This window comes from Schistocerca gregaria, chromosome X (assembly GCF_023897955.1).
Source record: "Schistocerca gregaria isolate iqSchGreg1 chromosome X, iqSchGreg1.2, whole genome shotgun sequence".
Taxonomy (NCBI): domain Eukaryota; kingdom Metazoa; phylum Arthropoda; class Insecta; order Orthoptera; family Acrididae; genus Schistocerca; species Schistocerca gregaria.
In genome coordinates, this window is record NC_064931.1 from 669,852,655 (window position 1) to 669,864,821 (window position 12,167).

General features: G+C 44.6%; 1 protein-coding gene across 1 annotated transcript in view; it reads left to right on the plus strand.

Moving 5' to 3' along the window:
• Positions 1-777: 777 nt before the first annotated feature.
• LOC126298264 (uncharacterized) overlaps positions 778-12,167 on the plus strand; it is a 226,816-nt gene continuing 215,426 nt past the window's right edge. Inside the window, exon 1 of the mRNA XM_049989566.1 lies at positions 778-852. The gene's annotated coding sequence lies outside the window, so the exon portion shown is untranslated. The remainder of the gene's footprint in view (positions 853-12,167) is intronic.

Genomic DNA, 12,167 nt, shown 5'->3' on the forward strand with positions numbered 1-12,167 from the left:
TCACAGAACTTAATTGAATAGTCCAGACAGTACCGGAATGACGGATTTGATAAATAATGTAGTGCTCTTAAAGAGGACGCGTACAAACAAAAAATAAGCTAGTGAAAACTTTCTTAATTTCGATACGATAATAGTCTATTTCGTCTTGTAAAGGGATCTAAAACTCGTCAAAACTGGGCACTATTTTAGTACCTTAGGTTTTTCTTCTTTGCTGATTTCCACACAGTTGATCTCTCTGTTTGCTGAACTTCACTTCACGGCAAAGATCGTGTCGAGGGCAGGCGACATTTATGTTAGAGTGAGCCACGTTGATGGTATTTCATATCATTGAAATAATGCTATAATTAGTTGAACTTAAACAAGGGATTCGTCGCAGTTGAAGAAATACGTAGGTAAGAAAAGTTTAGATTTAATTTTTTTGAGGATTTCTTTTATATTAACGTACGTGAAAATTAGGTTTTGGGCTGATCATTGTTGAATACATTCATAAAATGTTAAATGTGAGTAAGGAAACCAGTTCTGTAATAGTATGGTATGTTTTGTACGAAAACATGTAACACATATTTCAAGACTGTGTGTAATGTGTGTATGTACGTGCGTGCATTTTTTAATGGCCACCATTACACGAAGGTTATTTTACATTGCTACTGTTCTTTTCTTTTTAATGGAACTAAATAAATCTGTGTTTGAGGATCTGGTGGCTAATAGTTTGCATCAAAATAGCTCCGTTCCGAACATGGGAAAAATCCTATTACCAAATCTTCACGATTTTGTGTTGTAGGTGTAAGTTCGGGTATAACGTTGCCTTGACTGTCGCTGGATTTGCAACGTTTGGATGACGCTTTACTGAATGTAAATACTTAGTATGGCCGCTTTAAATGCAGTTGTTTGTGGTGTGGTGTCAGTTTAGTAAGCTGTAGCTTTGAAAGCTCGTTTCCTGTATGCGGAATCGTCGTTTGTCGTAAAAATGTGAAGAAAACTGAAAAAGTGCGAGTATTATTACTGTTACAAAATAAGAATGTTAAACGTGTTCGTCGTACCCATGAAATTCTGTTTGGACGTGGATTAACTCATTAATGCTTTGTTCCTCTTATTTGTTAGACATTGTCTTTCCTGTCCTGTGCAACTCACGAAAATGACATTGGTCGTGAGTTCTGTAATACCACGACATAATTATTTTGCTTTATTTCTTCTTTTCACCGGCGCTGTTGACACTTGATTACCATACTGTCCAGCATCTATTTAAAATTGGAAAGACGATGTTTTCTTGTCGTAGAAATAACAGTAATAAAGGAAATTAAAATTTACGTTTATTTATTTATTTATTCACCCATCCTTGATCGTTGTTTGGAGCGGTATTGGATACAACATTATGCATTTAAAATTTCATCCGCTGTGTAAATTACAGTTTGCTCACATATATTATTTTACAATAGACTTACCCATGTATGTAAAATAATTAATGAAAACATAGGCAAAGTCATTTTTAATATTAATTTAATTTACAACATATTGACAACCAATTACAGTTTCTGCTGCAATGAATGACATAATATATGAAGCACAGCCCAGAAGATATTGGTTTAGTACTGCAAAATCTATTTTTTTGGAATGGCACCTGGCCTTAAAACATTGTTTAACACTTTAAAATCGTGCTCTTTTGAAGCACATTCTTTCTTTGGTTTTTAAACCTGATGGTGTGTTAATATTTTTTGAACTGTTTGCTAATCTGTTGTATAGTAAGCACCCTGCTCTAGTAGAAACTTTACTGGCAAGTTGTAGTTTGGTATAATTGATGTAATAGTCATCTTTTACTCTTGTGCTATAATTGTTTGTCACTGTTTAGCATTGGTGTATAATTTGTGTTCTAGGAGTGCTGCATTAATTACGTTATGTGTTCCTAATTGATATGATCGATGCCCAAATCAATCTTTCCCTATGTAGTGATATTACTTGGCATGCCCCTCTCTCATAAATGTAAAAAGAAAAATAATTTTGTTTAATTATGTCTTAACTGTATCATGTATATGCATAGAAGTTACGGTCATAATTCTATATTCTGTGAATTTAATTTTTTTGGGTGTCACACAATTTAACCAGTAGGCCGAGCTCCAGCTTATAAAAATACACTAGTCAGTTGTAGGGACAGGTTAATGTGCTTGAGATGATCAAAAGTATGAGAGACGAATAAACATACTGATTTTTTAGCCCCTTTACTCGAATGTCATGCTGATGTGTTCTTTACTATTCTTTGCATTGGTTGTTACCTGTTACGATGCTAGACTTAGATACTGCCTGTTATTATTCATCCTTATCAATTTTTTCTCCACAGTTAATCACAGCCCTCTCTTGCACATCACTGCCATAACGATGTTGTCTAGTTTCTGATTATTTGATTGTAGGACTGGCATTTCAGTTGTTCCAGAAAATTGTGGTTTTGTTTTAGATTACATCTTAATTATTGATGACATGTGAAAGGCCATACAGAACCTGATATCATCACTATTCTTTAGGAATTGAAATATCTTATGCTTCCGAAGTCTAATTTTAACTAATTCAAATAGGGGATCTCTCTCCTCTGAACTACAATTTTGTCACGAGCATATCTGACTTTCTGGGCATAAGCATTTTTTTATCTCAAAATATGCTATGAATCATTGAGGGTGAGAGAACACCCAAATTAAACTATGGCCTCAAAGTTTATCCAAAATTCTCGAATTTAATGACTCTCAACAATTTTTTAGTTATTAGTGATGTGTGATATATTTAGATATTCACAGAGGATCTCTTTTGGGTGACAGAATTGTGAAGTTGGCAAAAAAAGGAAAAAAGTGATTTTCCAATCTAACATCTGTAAAGTTAGTCACATTTACATGCCCATTTTGAAAATGGCAGAAATGTGATTTGAGGATATGGTGCCAACATTCTTTTATGAAAAATGAATGTTTATTCCTTGTATATGTGTTTCCAGTATAAATATTCATTGTCCACTACATGAATAATGCCTTCATCATTCTTCCAGTCTTGAAATTTTGACAAGTAGTGGCACTACACATTACCATTAGTGAGGCAGTGGGGGGAGGGGAGGGGGTAATGGAGCCGTTAGAGAGATATGCAACAGAACTGAGTAGCTGTTGTATCCAAAATAGGCCTAACTTTTTGTGATTGTGAGCAGACTTTAAAATTTATCTTGCAGCTGGATCAGATTTCATTTTTTTGTTACATTTTTTGCTTTTCTTGTTTGTGAATTACTAAGAAACATCTAACAAACAGATAATCTTTATACTCACTAGCACACTGAACACCGAAATGCTCATTAAGGTAAGAGTCCAGCTCTAGCTTTTATTAGGTAGTCCACACTTACAGATATATTCCTAAAAAAAAAAAAAAAAATTTTCTCTTACTCTTCTACTTCAGAGCAAATTCATTGGAGGCACATTTAGTTAGGCTACTATCAGATTAATGTTGTTGCTACTTCATCTACTGGTTAACACTGATATCCACTATTCATAGTGCCTTCCTTCCGAGTTTCAACATTACTTGGTGGGATGCTGCACTCATATTTGATTAGATTGCATTTCGAATTCGTGTTAAGCCACCCTTACATACGTTTTTTGTGGTTTCCGTAGGTTTCCTATGACAAATGTCATTTTAAAAGGACTCGACTGTTTTCATCCTATCCCCCTGCGGGTTTGGGGGTTAGAATAGGCCCGCGGTATTCCTGCCTGTCGTAAGAGGCGACTAAAAGGAGTCTCAAACTTTTAGGCCTTATATGATGGTCCCCTGTTGGGTTTGACATCCATCTCTCAAAATTTTCCGAAGAGCGAGCCGATTGGGGAAGGGCGCCTTACTTGGTGCATTGTGTCCATCTTGCGATCAGACCTTTCGGCAGCTTATACACCGCTGAACTGCAGTCCTGTCTGCTCTCCATCTCTTGGGCATGACTCTTTTTCTGCGTGCAGATAACACCTTGCACTGTGCAGTGCCTCTTTCTGCACCGACGGCGACCATGGACCACATGTTACCTAACATTCAGCACGGTAGCCAGTCCATTGTGGTGGGGCCGCCCTGTAACCTGTTGGTTGTAGCCCCCTGACAACACAGGGATCGCTCTACTGTTGCCTGCGCCGTTAACTCCCCAAGTATGCCAAGGAGTAGATGCCTATCCTCCTGGGGTATCGGGACTCCCGCCAACGGGCATCCTGCCAGGTGGCTCTTGCCGTGGCTGGGTGGCGCTCATGGGGTGGGCCCTTGGTCGGAGTAGGTGGCATCAGGGCGGATGACCCGCAATGAAGCGTGGTACATCGTCTCTCGCTGGTGGCCAGCCACCAGCAGTCTCTAAGCATTCTCGGGCTCAGTTTAACGCTCAGAAGTACGATCCGAAAACGTTCCCCTCCCAGGCCACTCCGTGGGAGGAACGTAAGTCTCAGGATGGCGGTAGCAGTTATTCGCCCCGCTTCTTAGTTTGTACGAGGGTTGATGGGGAGTCTTTTCTCTCCACAAGGCCTCAGTTCTTCGTCGAGCATTTAGAGGACAAGTTTGGGGAGGTGGAGGGCTTGTCAAAAATGCGCTCTGGGTCAGTCCTGATACAAACGGCATCCTCTGCCCAGTCACGACGGTTACTCGCTTGTGACAAGTTGGGGGATGTTGCCGTTACGATAACACCCCATAAGAGTTTAAATATGGTCCAGGGAGTTATTTACCATAGGGATCTTCTTTTGCAGTCTGATGAAGAGCTGTGCGCCAATTTAGAGCGCCGAGGTGTACATTTCGTCCGGCGCGTTCATCAGGGTCCGAAGGAAAATCAGATTGCTACCGGTGCCTTCATCTTGGCCTTCGAAGGGGATACATTACCGGAAAAAGTCAAGGTGATGGTCTACCGATGTGACGTTAAGCCTTATATCCCTCCCCCAATGCGGTGCTTTAAGTGCTGGAAGTTCCGCCATATGTCTTCTCGCTGCACTTCCAGCCTCACATGTCGAGATTGCGGACGCCCATCACATCCCAATACTCCATGTGCCCTGCCTCCCATCTGTGTCAACTGCGGGGAGCACCATTCACCTTGCTCGCCAGACTGCCGAATTTTCCAGAAAGAGCGTAAAATCATGGAATACAAGACCCTGGACCGACTAACCTATACTGATGCCAAGAGGAAACACGACCGACTCCATCCTGTGAGAATGACATCTTCCTACGCTGCTGCTACAACACCTGTGCTAGCCCTGTCTGTTTCTCCAATTGTGGCCGGATCGACGAGTAATAAAACTCCTCCTGCCCCCCCCCCCCCCCCCTCGCCAGTGGGGGGCTCTACCCACCGGGTTGCTCCTGCGCCACCTACCTCAGGAGCAACATCATCCCACCCATCGGGGACGTCCGTCCCCACTTCTAAGCCGGAGAAGTGTCCAACTTCTTCGGCTTCTCACGCTCGCAAGGGGTCCCTCCCTTCCCAGGTTTCCCCCAGCGAGAAGCCTGACGACCGACAATGGCGTAAGTGCTCGCAATCAGCTGGTCGTATGGCTTCACGATCCTCCTCCGTTCTGGAGACTGAATCGGTGAAGCCCTCTCAGCCGGTGCGACCCAAGGAACGGCGTGAGAAACCCAAGAAGAGCTCTCAGCCCAAGGAACTCGCGGTGGCAGCCATCCCACCGCAACCTTCCAGCTCTGCATCTGAGGATGCGGTGGAGATTATGGCGTCCGCTGAGGACCTCCATCTCGCTGGTCCATCAGATGCCATGGAAAGCACTATCACAGGCGCTAAATCGGAGACAGCAGGTGACCCAGCGGCGTAATCTCCCTTCCCAGTGCCGTCAAGCCTTTCTCAGCCATGAACAACATCATCCTCCAGTAGAACTGCAGCGGTTTCTTCCACCATCTAGCTGAACTCCGCCAACTTATCAGCCTTCACCCTTTCCTCTGCATTGCTCTGCAGGAAACTGGGTTTCCGGCAATGCGAACTCCCGCCCTCCCTGGCTATCAGGGTTATTATAAGAACCGGGCAGCTTATGAAAGGGTGTCTGGTGGCGTCTGCATCTATGTCCTGAACTCTCTTCACAGCGAGTCTGTACCTCTCCACACACCTTTAGAGGCTGTCGCTGTTCGGATGTGGACGCCACAGGCTGTTACCGTCTGCAGTCTTTACCTTCCACTGGATGGTGATGTCACGCAGCATGTCCTGGCTGCTCTGATAGCTCAATTGCCTCCACCTTTCCTGTTACTGGGCGACTTTAATGCCCATAACCATCTGTGGGGTGGATCCGTGGCAACAGGTCGAGGCACCATCGTTGAGCATTTATTGGCGCAGCTCGATCTCTCGATCTTAAATGATGGTGCCTTCACACACTTCAGTATGACGCATGGCACATAGTCCGCCATTGACCTTTCCATCTGTAGCCCTAGCCTCTTACCGTCTGTCCAATGGAGAGTGCATGACGACCTGTGTGGTAGTGACCACTTTCCGATCTTTCTGTCACTGCCACAGCGTCAGTCTTCTGGGCGCCCTAGCAGATGGGCTATGAATCAGGCTGACTGGGACTTGTTCTCCTCCACTGCCGCTATTGAGCCTCTCTCTAACGATGCCATTTATGCAGTGGTTCAATCGGTCACCACTGGTATCGTTACTGCCGCCGAATCTGCCATTCCCCGTTCTTCTGGGTCCCCCCGGCGGCGGACTGTGCCTTGGTGGTCTCCTGAGATCGCTGAAGCTATTAAAGCTTGCCGGCGGGCGCTCCAGCGTCACAAGCGACATCCCTCAATCGACCACCTTATCGCCTTCAAACGGCTGCGTGCGCGAGCCCGCTTCATTATCCGCCAACGCAAGCAGGAGTGCTGGGAGCGGTATGTGTCCACCATTGGCCTCCATGTCACTCCATCGCAGGTCTGGGCCAAGATTCGCCGCCTCTATGGCTATCGGACCCCTGTCAGTGTCCCTGCGCTCTCACTGAATGGAGCAGTTTTTACTGACTCCGACGTCATTGCAAACCGCTTGGCAGAGCACTTTGATATGAATTCCGATTCTGCCAACTACCCCTTGGGCTTCCGCTCCATTAAGGAGCGAATAGAACGTCAGAGTCTTTCTTTTCGCACTCACCATCCTGAATTGTACAATGTTCCATTCAGTGACTGGGAATTTCGAAGTGCCCTCGCTGCTTGTCCTGATACCGCTCCTGGGCCAGATAGCATCCACTCTCAGATGCTGAAACACCTTTCAGTGGACTGCCAGCGACGCCTCCTCGATCTTTAGAACCGCATTTGGGTCGAGGGTGAGTTTCCGTCGCAATGGCAGGAAATTCTTGTTGTCCCCATTCTGAAACCAGGGAGGAACCCTTTGGAGGTGGACAGCTACCATCCCATTAGCCTCACCAACGTTCTTTGCAAGTTGCTTGAACGGATGGTGTGCCGGCGCTTGAATTCGGTACTGGAGTCTCGAGGCCTTCTGGCTCCGTCTCAGAGTGGGTTCCGTAAAGGCCGCTCCGCCGCCGACATACTGGTGAGCCTGGAGTCGGCCATCAGTACTGCCTTTGCCCGCCGTCAGCATCTGGTTGCTGTCTTTTTCGACATGCGGAAGGCGTATGATACGACATGGCGTCATCACATCCTTTCTACGCTTCATGGATGGGGTCTTCGAGGCCCTCTGCCAATCTATATCCGCAATTTTCTGTCGTATCGTACCTTCCGCGTGCACGACGCGGCCTCATATAGTTCCTCCCAAGTCCAGGAGAACGGTGTGCCACAGGGTTCTGTTCTCAGTGTGTGTCTGTTTTTAATAGCTATTAACGGGCTCGCTGCGGCCATGGGAAATACTGTCTCCGCTTTCCTGTATGCTGACGACTTCTGCCTTTACTACAGCTCTATTGGCATTGCAGCTGCTGAACGTCAGCCACAGGCCGCAATCCGCAAGGCGCAGTCTTGGGCTGTAGTGCATGGTTTGCAGTTTTCCGCAGCCAGGACCTGCGTTATGCATTTCTGCCGGCGACGCACTGTTCACCCGGAGCTGCGGCTTTATCTTGACGGCGAGCTTCTTAAAGTGGTGGAGTCACATAGGTTTTTGGGGATGGTTTTTGATGCCCAGTTGACTTGGCTGCCTCATATTCGGCAGCTTAAACAGGAGTGTTGGCGGCATCTAAATGCTATGCGATGCCTGAGCCACACCAGGTGGGGCGCCGACCGATCTACTCTCCTACGGCTTTACCAGGCATTAATCCAGTTCCGTCTGGACTACGGGAGTCTGGCTTATGGCTCAGCATCCCCATCTGCATTGCAGGTGCTGGAGCCAATCCTCCACAGCGGGATACGCCTTGCCACTGGTGCCTTCCGAACCAGCCCTGTGGACAGCATACTTCTGGAGGCAGGTGTCCCTCCACTGTGGTTACAACGGTAACAATTACTGGCTGCTTATGCTGCCCATGTTTTTGGCTTGCCCTGGCATCCAAATTATCGTGTCCTCTTCCCGCAGTCAGTCGTTCATCTGCCAGAACGTCGGCAACGGTTGGGTTGTCCGATCGCCGTACGTGTCAAACAGCTTCTTTCCTGGCTTGGGTGTTTCCCTGTTCCACCTCCTTTCCAGGCCCCTCTGCATACACCCCCATGGCGTGTGCCTCGCCCTTGCCTTCGGCTCGACTTGGCACAGGGCCCGAAGGACTCAGTCCCTCCGGAGGCCTTCCGACGCCGCTTTTATTCCATCCTGGCCACGTATCAGGGCTCTGGCGTTGTCTACACCGACGGTTCGATGGTTGCTGGTCTAGTCGGTTATGCACTAACTCTAGGGGACCATTCTGAACAACGTTCGTTGCCAGCTGGCTGCAGTGTTTACACTGCTGAGCTGGTCGCCATCTTTTGTGCCCTAGAGTATATCCGCTCCTGCTCAGGTGAGTCCTTCGTTATCTGTAGCGATTCCCTGAGCGGTTTACGAGCTCTCGACCAATGTTTCCCTCGTTCTCGTCTGGTGATGGCTATCCAGGAGTCCCTGCATACTCTCGCCCGTAGCGGCAGGTCTGTGGTCTTTGTTTGGACCCCAGGCCATGTTGGTATACCAGGCAATGAAACTGTTGACGCCTGGCGAAAGAGGCCACCAGTGCGCCATCTCTGGAGATTGGCCTCCTGGCGGCTGATTTGCGGGCAGTCTTACGCCACAAAGTTCTCTCGTTTTGGGATGCTGAATGGCGCGGTCTGACCACCCCTAACAAACTCCGTGCCATCAAGGACACGACGACTGTGTGGCGGTCATCCATGCGAGCCAACTGCAGGGACTCAGTCGTCCTTTGTCGGCTCCGCATTGGCCACACCCGACTCACGCACAGTTATTTACTGTGTCGTGAGGATCCCCCTCTTTGTCGTTGTGGGGCGTCCTTGACGGTGGTCCATATTCTGTCGGAGTGCGCCCTTTTAACCGTGCTCAGGCAGACTTTTGCAATGCCTGACACGCTCTCTGCTCTTTTATCAGATGACTCTGCCATGGTGGACTTGGTTTTGTGTTTTATTCGGGCAGGGGGTTTTTATCCTTTAATCTGAGTGGTTTTTTTTAAGTGTTGATTCTGGCTTTTAGCCTCTGATTTTAAACTGAGTTTTTAAGTGTTCTTGGTGGTTGGCTTTTCCTCTTTTTCTCTACGGTCGGCCAACCACCGTCACACTGTGTGTTTTAATTTGTTTTGTCTGGTCTCTGTCAGAGTATTTCATGTCCTGTTTTGTCTGCTGTCTTTCCTGTTGTTCGATTTTTATTCTCTTCGAGTTGTTTTAGTTTTTATGGAACAAGGGGCCGATGACCATAGTAGTCTGGTCCCTTTAATCCCACAAACCAACCAACCAACTATTTTCATCCTAGATCGAAATGTTTGCTCCATATCTAACGTCCTTACCATCAGTGGGATTTTAAATTCTGTGCATTCTTCCTTCTGTTGGGATTGGTAGTGGAAAAATTCCCCATGTTTGTCATTTACAGCACCATGGTTTTCTGAGAAGTCGTCTTAGCGAATACTTATGAATCATTACGAAAAGAAACTGCCACTTATGTGTCTCATAGTAGTATAGAAGATTATTTATTGCTGTCTATAGTTTCCTGTATTTGTATTTCAATTGGTGGATAGTTTTCCGTGCTAATTTCTTGTCACCTGCAGGATACTGACAAGTTTATTCTTGACAGCTTGTGTATCAACACATCAGTGTAAAACGCACTCTTTAATTTGGATTCACTAAAATGTAATTTCTACTGCAATCATCTTCTATCTTCTCCATTGTTTGGGGAAAGAAAATAATGCTGAGACCCAGTTTTTGGAAAGAACATAGTTTATAACTTTGTGGTATTTTTGAAGTGCTGCATTAATTAATATAGGGTGTTGTAGATTGAGATGATTGATGCCCAAGCAAATCTTTCCCTCTGCAGTGGTATGCCTTGGCATGACCCTCTCTCATAGATATTGAGACAAATAATTTTTTTAATTAATCTATCCCCTAAACCTATCGTATCCCACAGTACATATCAGTTGCTTTATGTTGTGTGTTGTGATAATATCCCCATCATGCAGGCTAAGTGATTGAAGCTATTTTAACAAGCTAGAATTATGCAGTACAGTCATCAAGTTTTCCACTGGAGTCTGTATATCATTATAAAGTAATTTATTAAAATAAAAGTGGAAATGAAGTATTATATTAGAAGAGAGAACCACCCAAGAATATATACTGTAAAATTATGAGAGAGAATTGCTGCCTAGTACTTTCCTTCAAGAGGTGAGAGCTAGTTAGTTTAATTTTCCATGGGTCATTTGCGCAATAATTAGTAATGATGTGGACTGAGTCTTTCATATTCATAACATTAAGTATTTTCTAAATAGACCTGATCATTGACAACAGTCTTTCTTTTCTTTCCAAAATAATAAAAAGATGGCTTACAGATGGGAGTAACCACCAGCTTTTACAGATTTCAATAGCAGATATTATTTCACAGAATAGGAGGAATTAACAAGATGAAACTTTTTCATTTATTTTCCAATTAAACTTTGTTGTATGTCAGACACATTTTACATCACTGGGTAAATGATAAAAAATTTTGGGTGCAGCATTGTACAACCATGTCATTTTTGTTCTGGTACAGTAATTGTGTATATCATTGCTTCTTTTCAACTGCAGTGTATTATTTACAACAAATTTCATGAGAGAATAACTATATCCTGAAGCAGCAGTTCTTAAACAGATGTCTACAGGATGATCATGGGTGAGCACCACATATTATTCTCACAGCCTGTTTATCAGCAATGAAGGCATTCTTTCATAAAGATGGCAATATTATGAAAAGGATAGATTGCTATTCCCCATAGAGAGGAGAGGCTGAGCCACAGGCAGGCACAATGAGAAGACCCGCTATATTTTTAAGCTTTTGGCCAAAAGGTGTTCTTCTGAATTAGAAAACATGCACACATTCACACAGGCACAACTTGCAGGCATATAAGTACTGTTTCTGGCCCATGAGGAAAGTGGGATAGCTCGTGAGAAGTTCAAAAAGGAAGGGTAGGTAACAGTTGCCAACAGGTAGGTCCCTCTTAACCTTGGGTCTGATATACTAACCCTTCCTAAATATTTTGGAAATCTAGTATAGTTGCCACATAGCACATACAATTCCTACGGTAAAGACAGTTCCATTTCATTGTTACTCAATTTGAGATATTTACCAAATTGTTCGGTTCACAGTGCTTTGTTTTATGATATATAAACTGCTCTTCAGACCCAGATACATTTCCATTGCCAACCACACATCATCTTAAAAAGTAGAGTGGATTGGAGATTTTTGTAGTCGTTTTAATAATTAATATGTTGGCCTTAATGGGGAACAACTGTTCTTGTTAAACATCACTCCACTCTGTCAAGCTAAATAAATAACTGTACAAGAAGGAAATCTCTCTCTCTCAAACACACCTGCTGTTGGCTTTGGCTTTTTGAGGGAGAGGTCAGTGTCTTAATTACGTATTTGGAACACTGTTATGATTCACAGAAAACTGGTTTTGCTTCCTATTTCAAATGAAATAACATGCAATTCACTGTAACAGCAGTGGGTAATCAATTATTTCATGTGATGGAATTCCCTTTGTGATTTCTCCCCAGCAAATTGTTGATGATGTCATTCTGCAAGTTATTTTTTATTTCTGTTCATTCATCCAAGGATCATCTCGCAATGATACAGG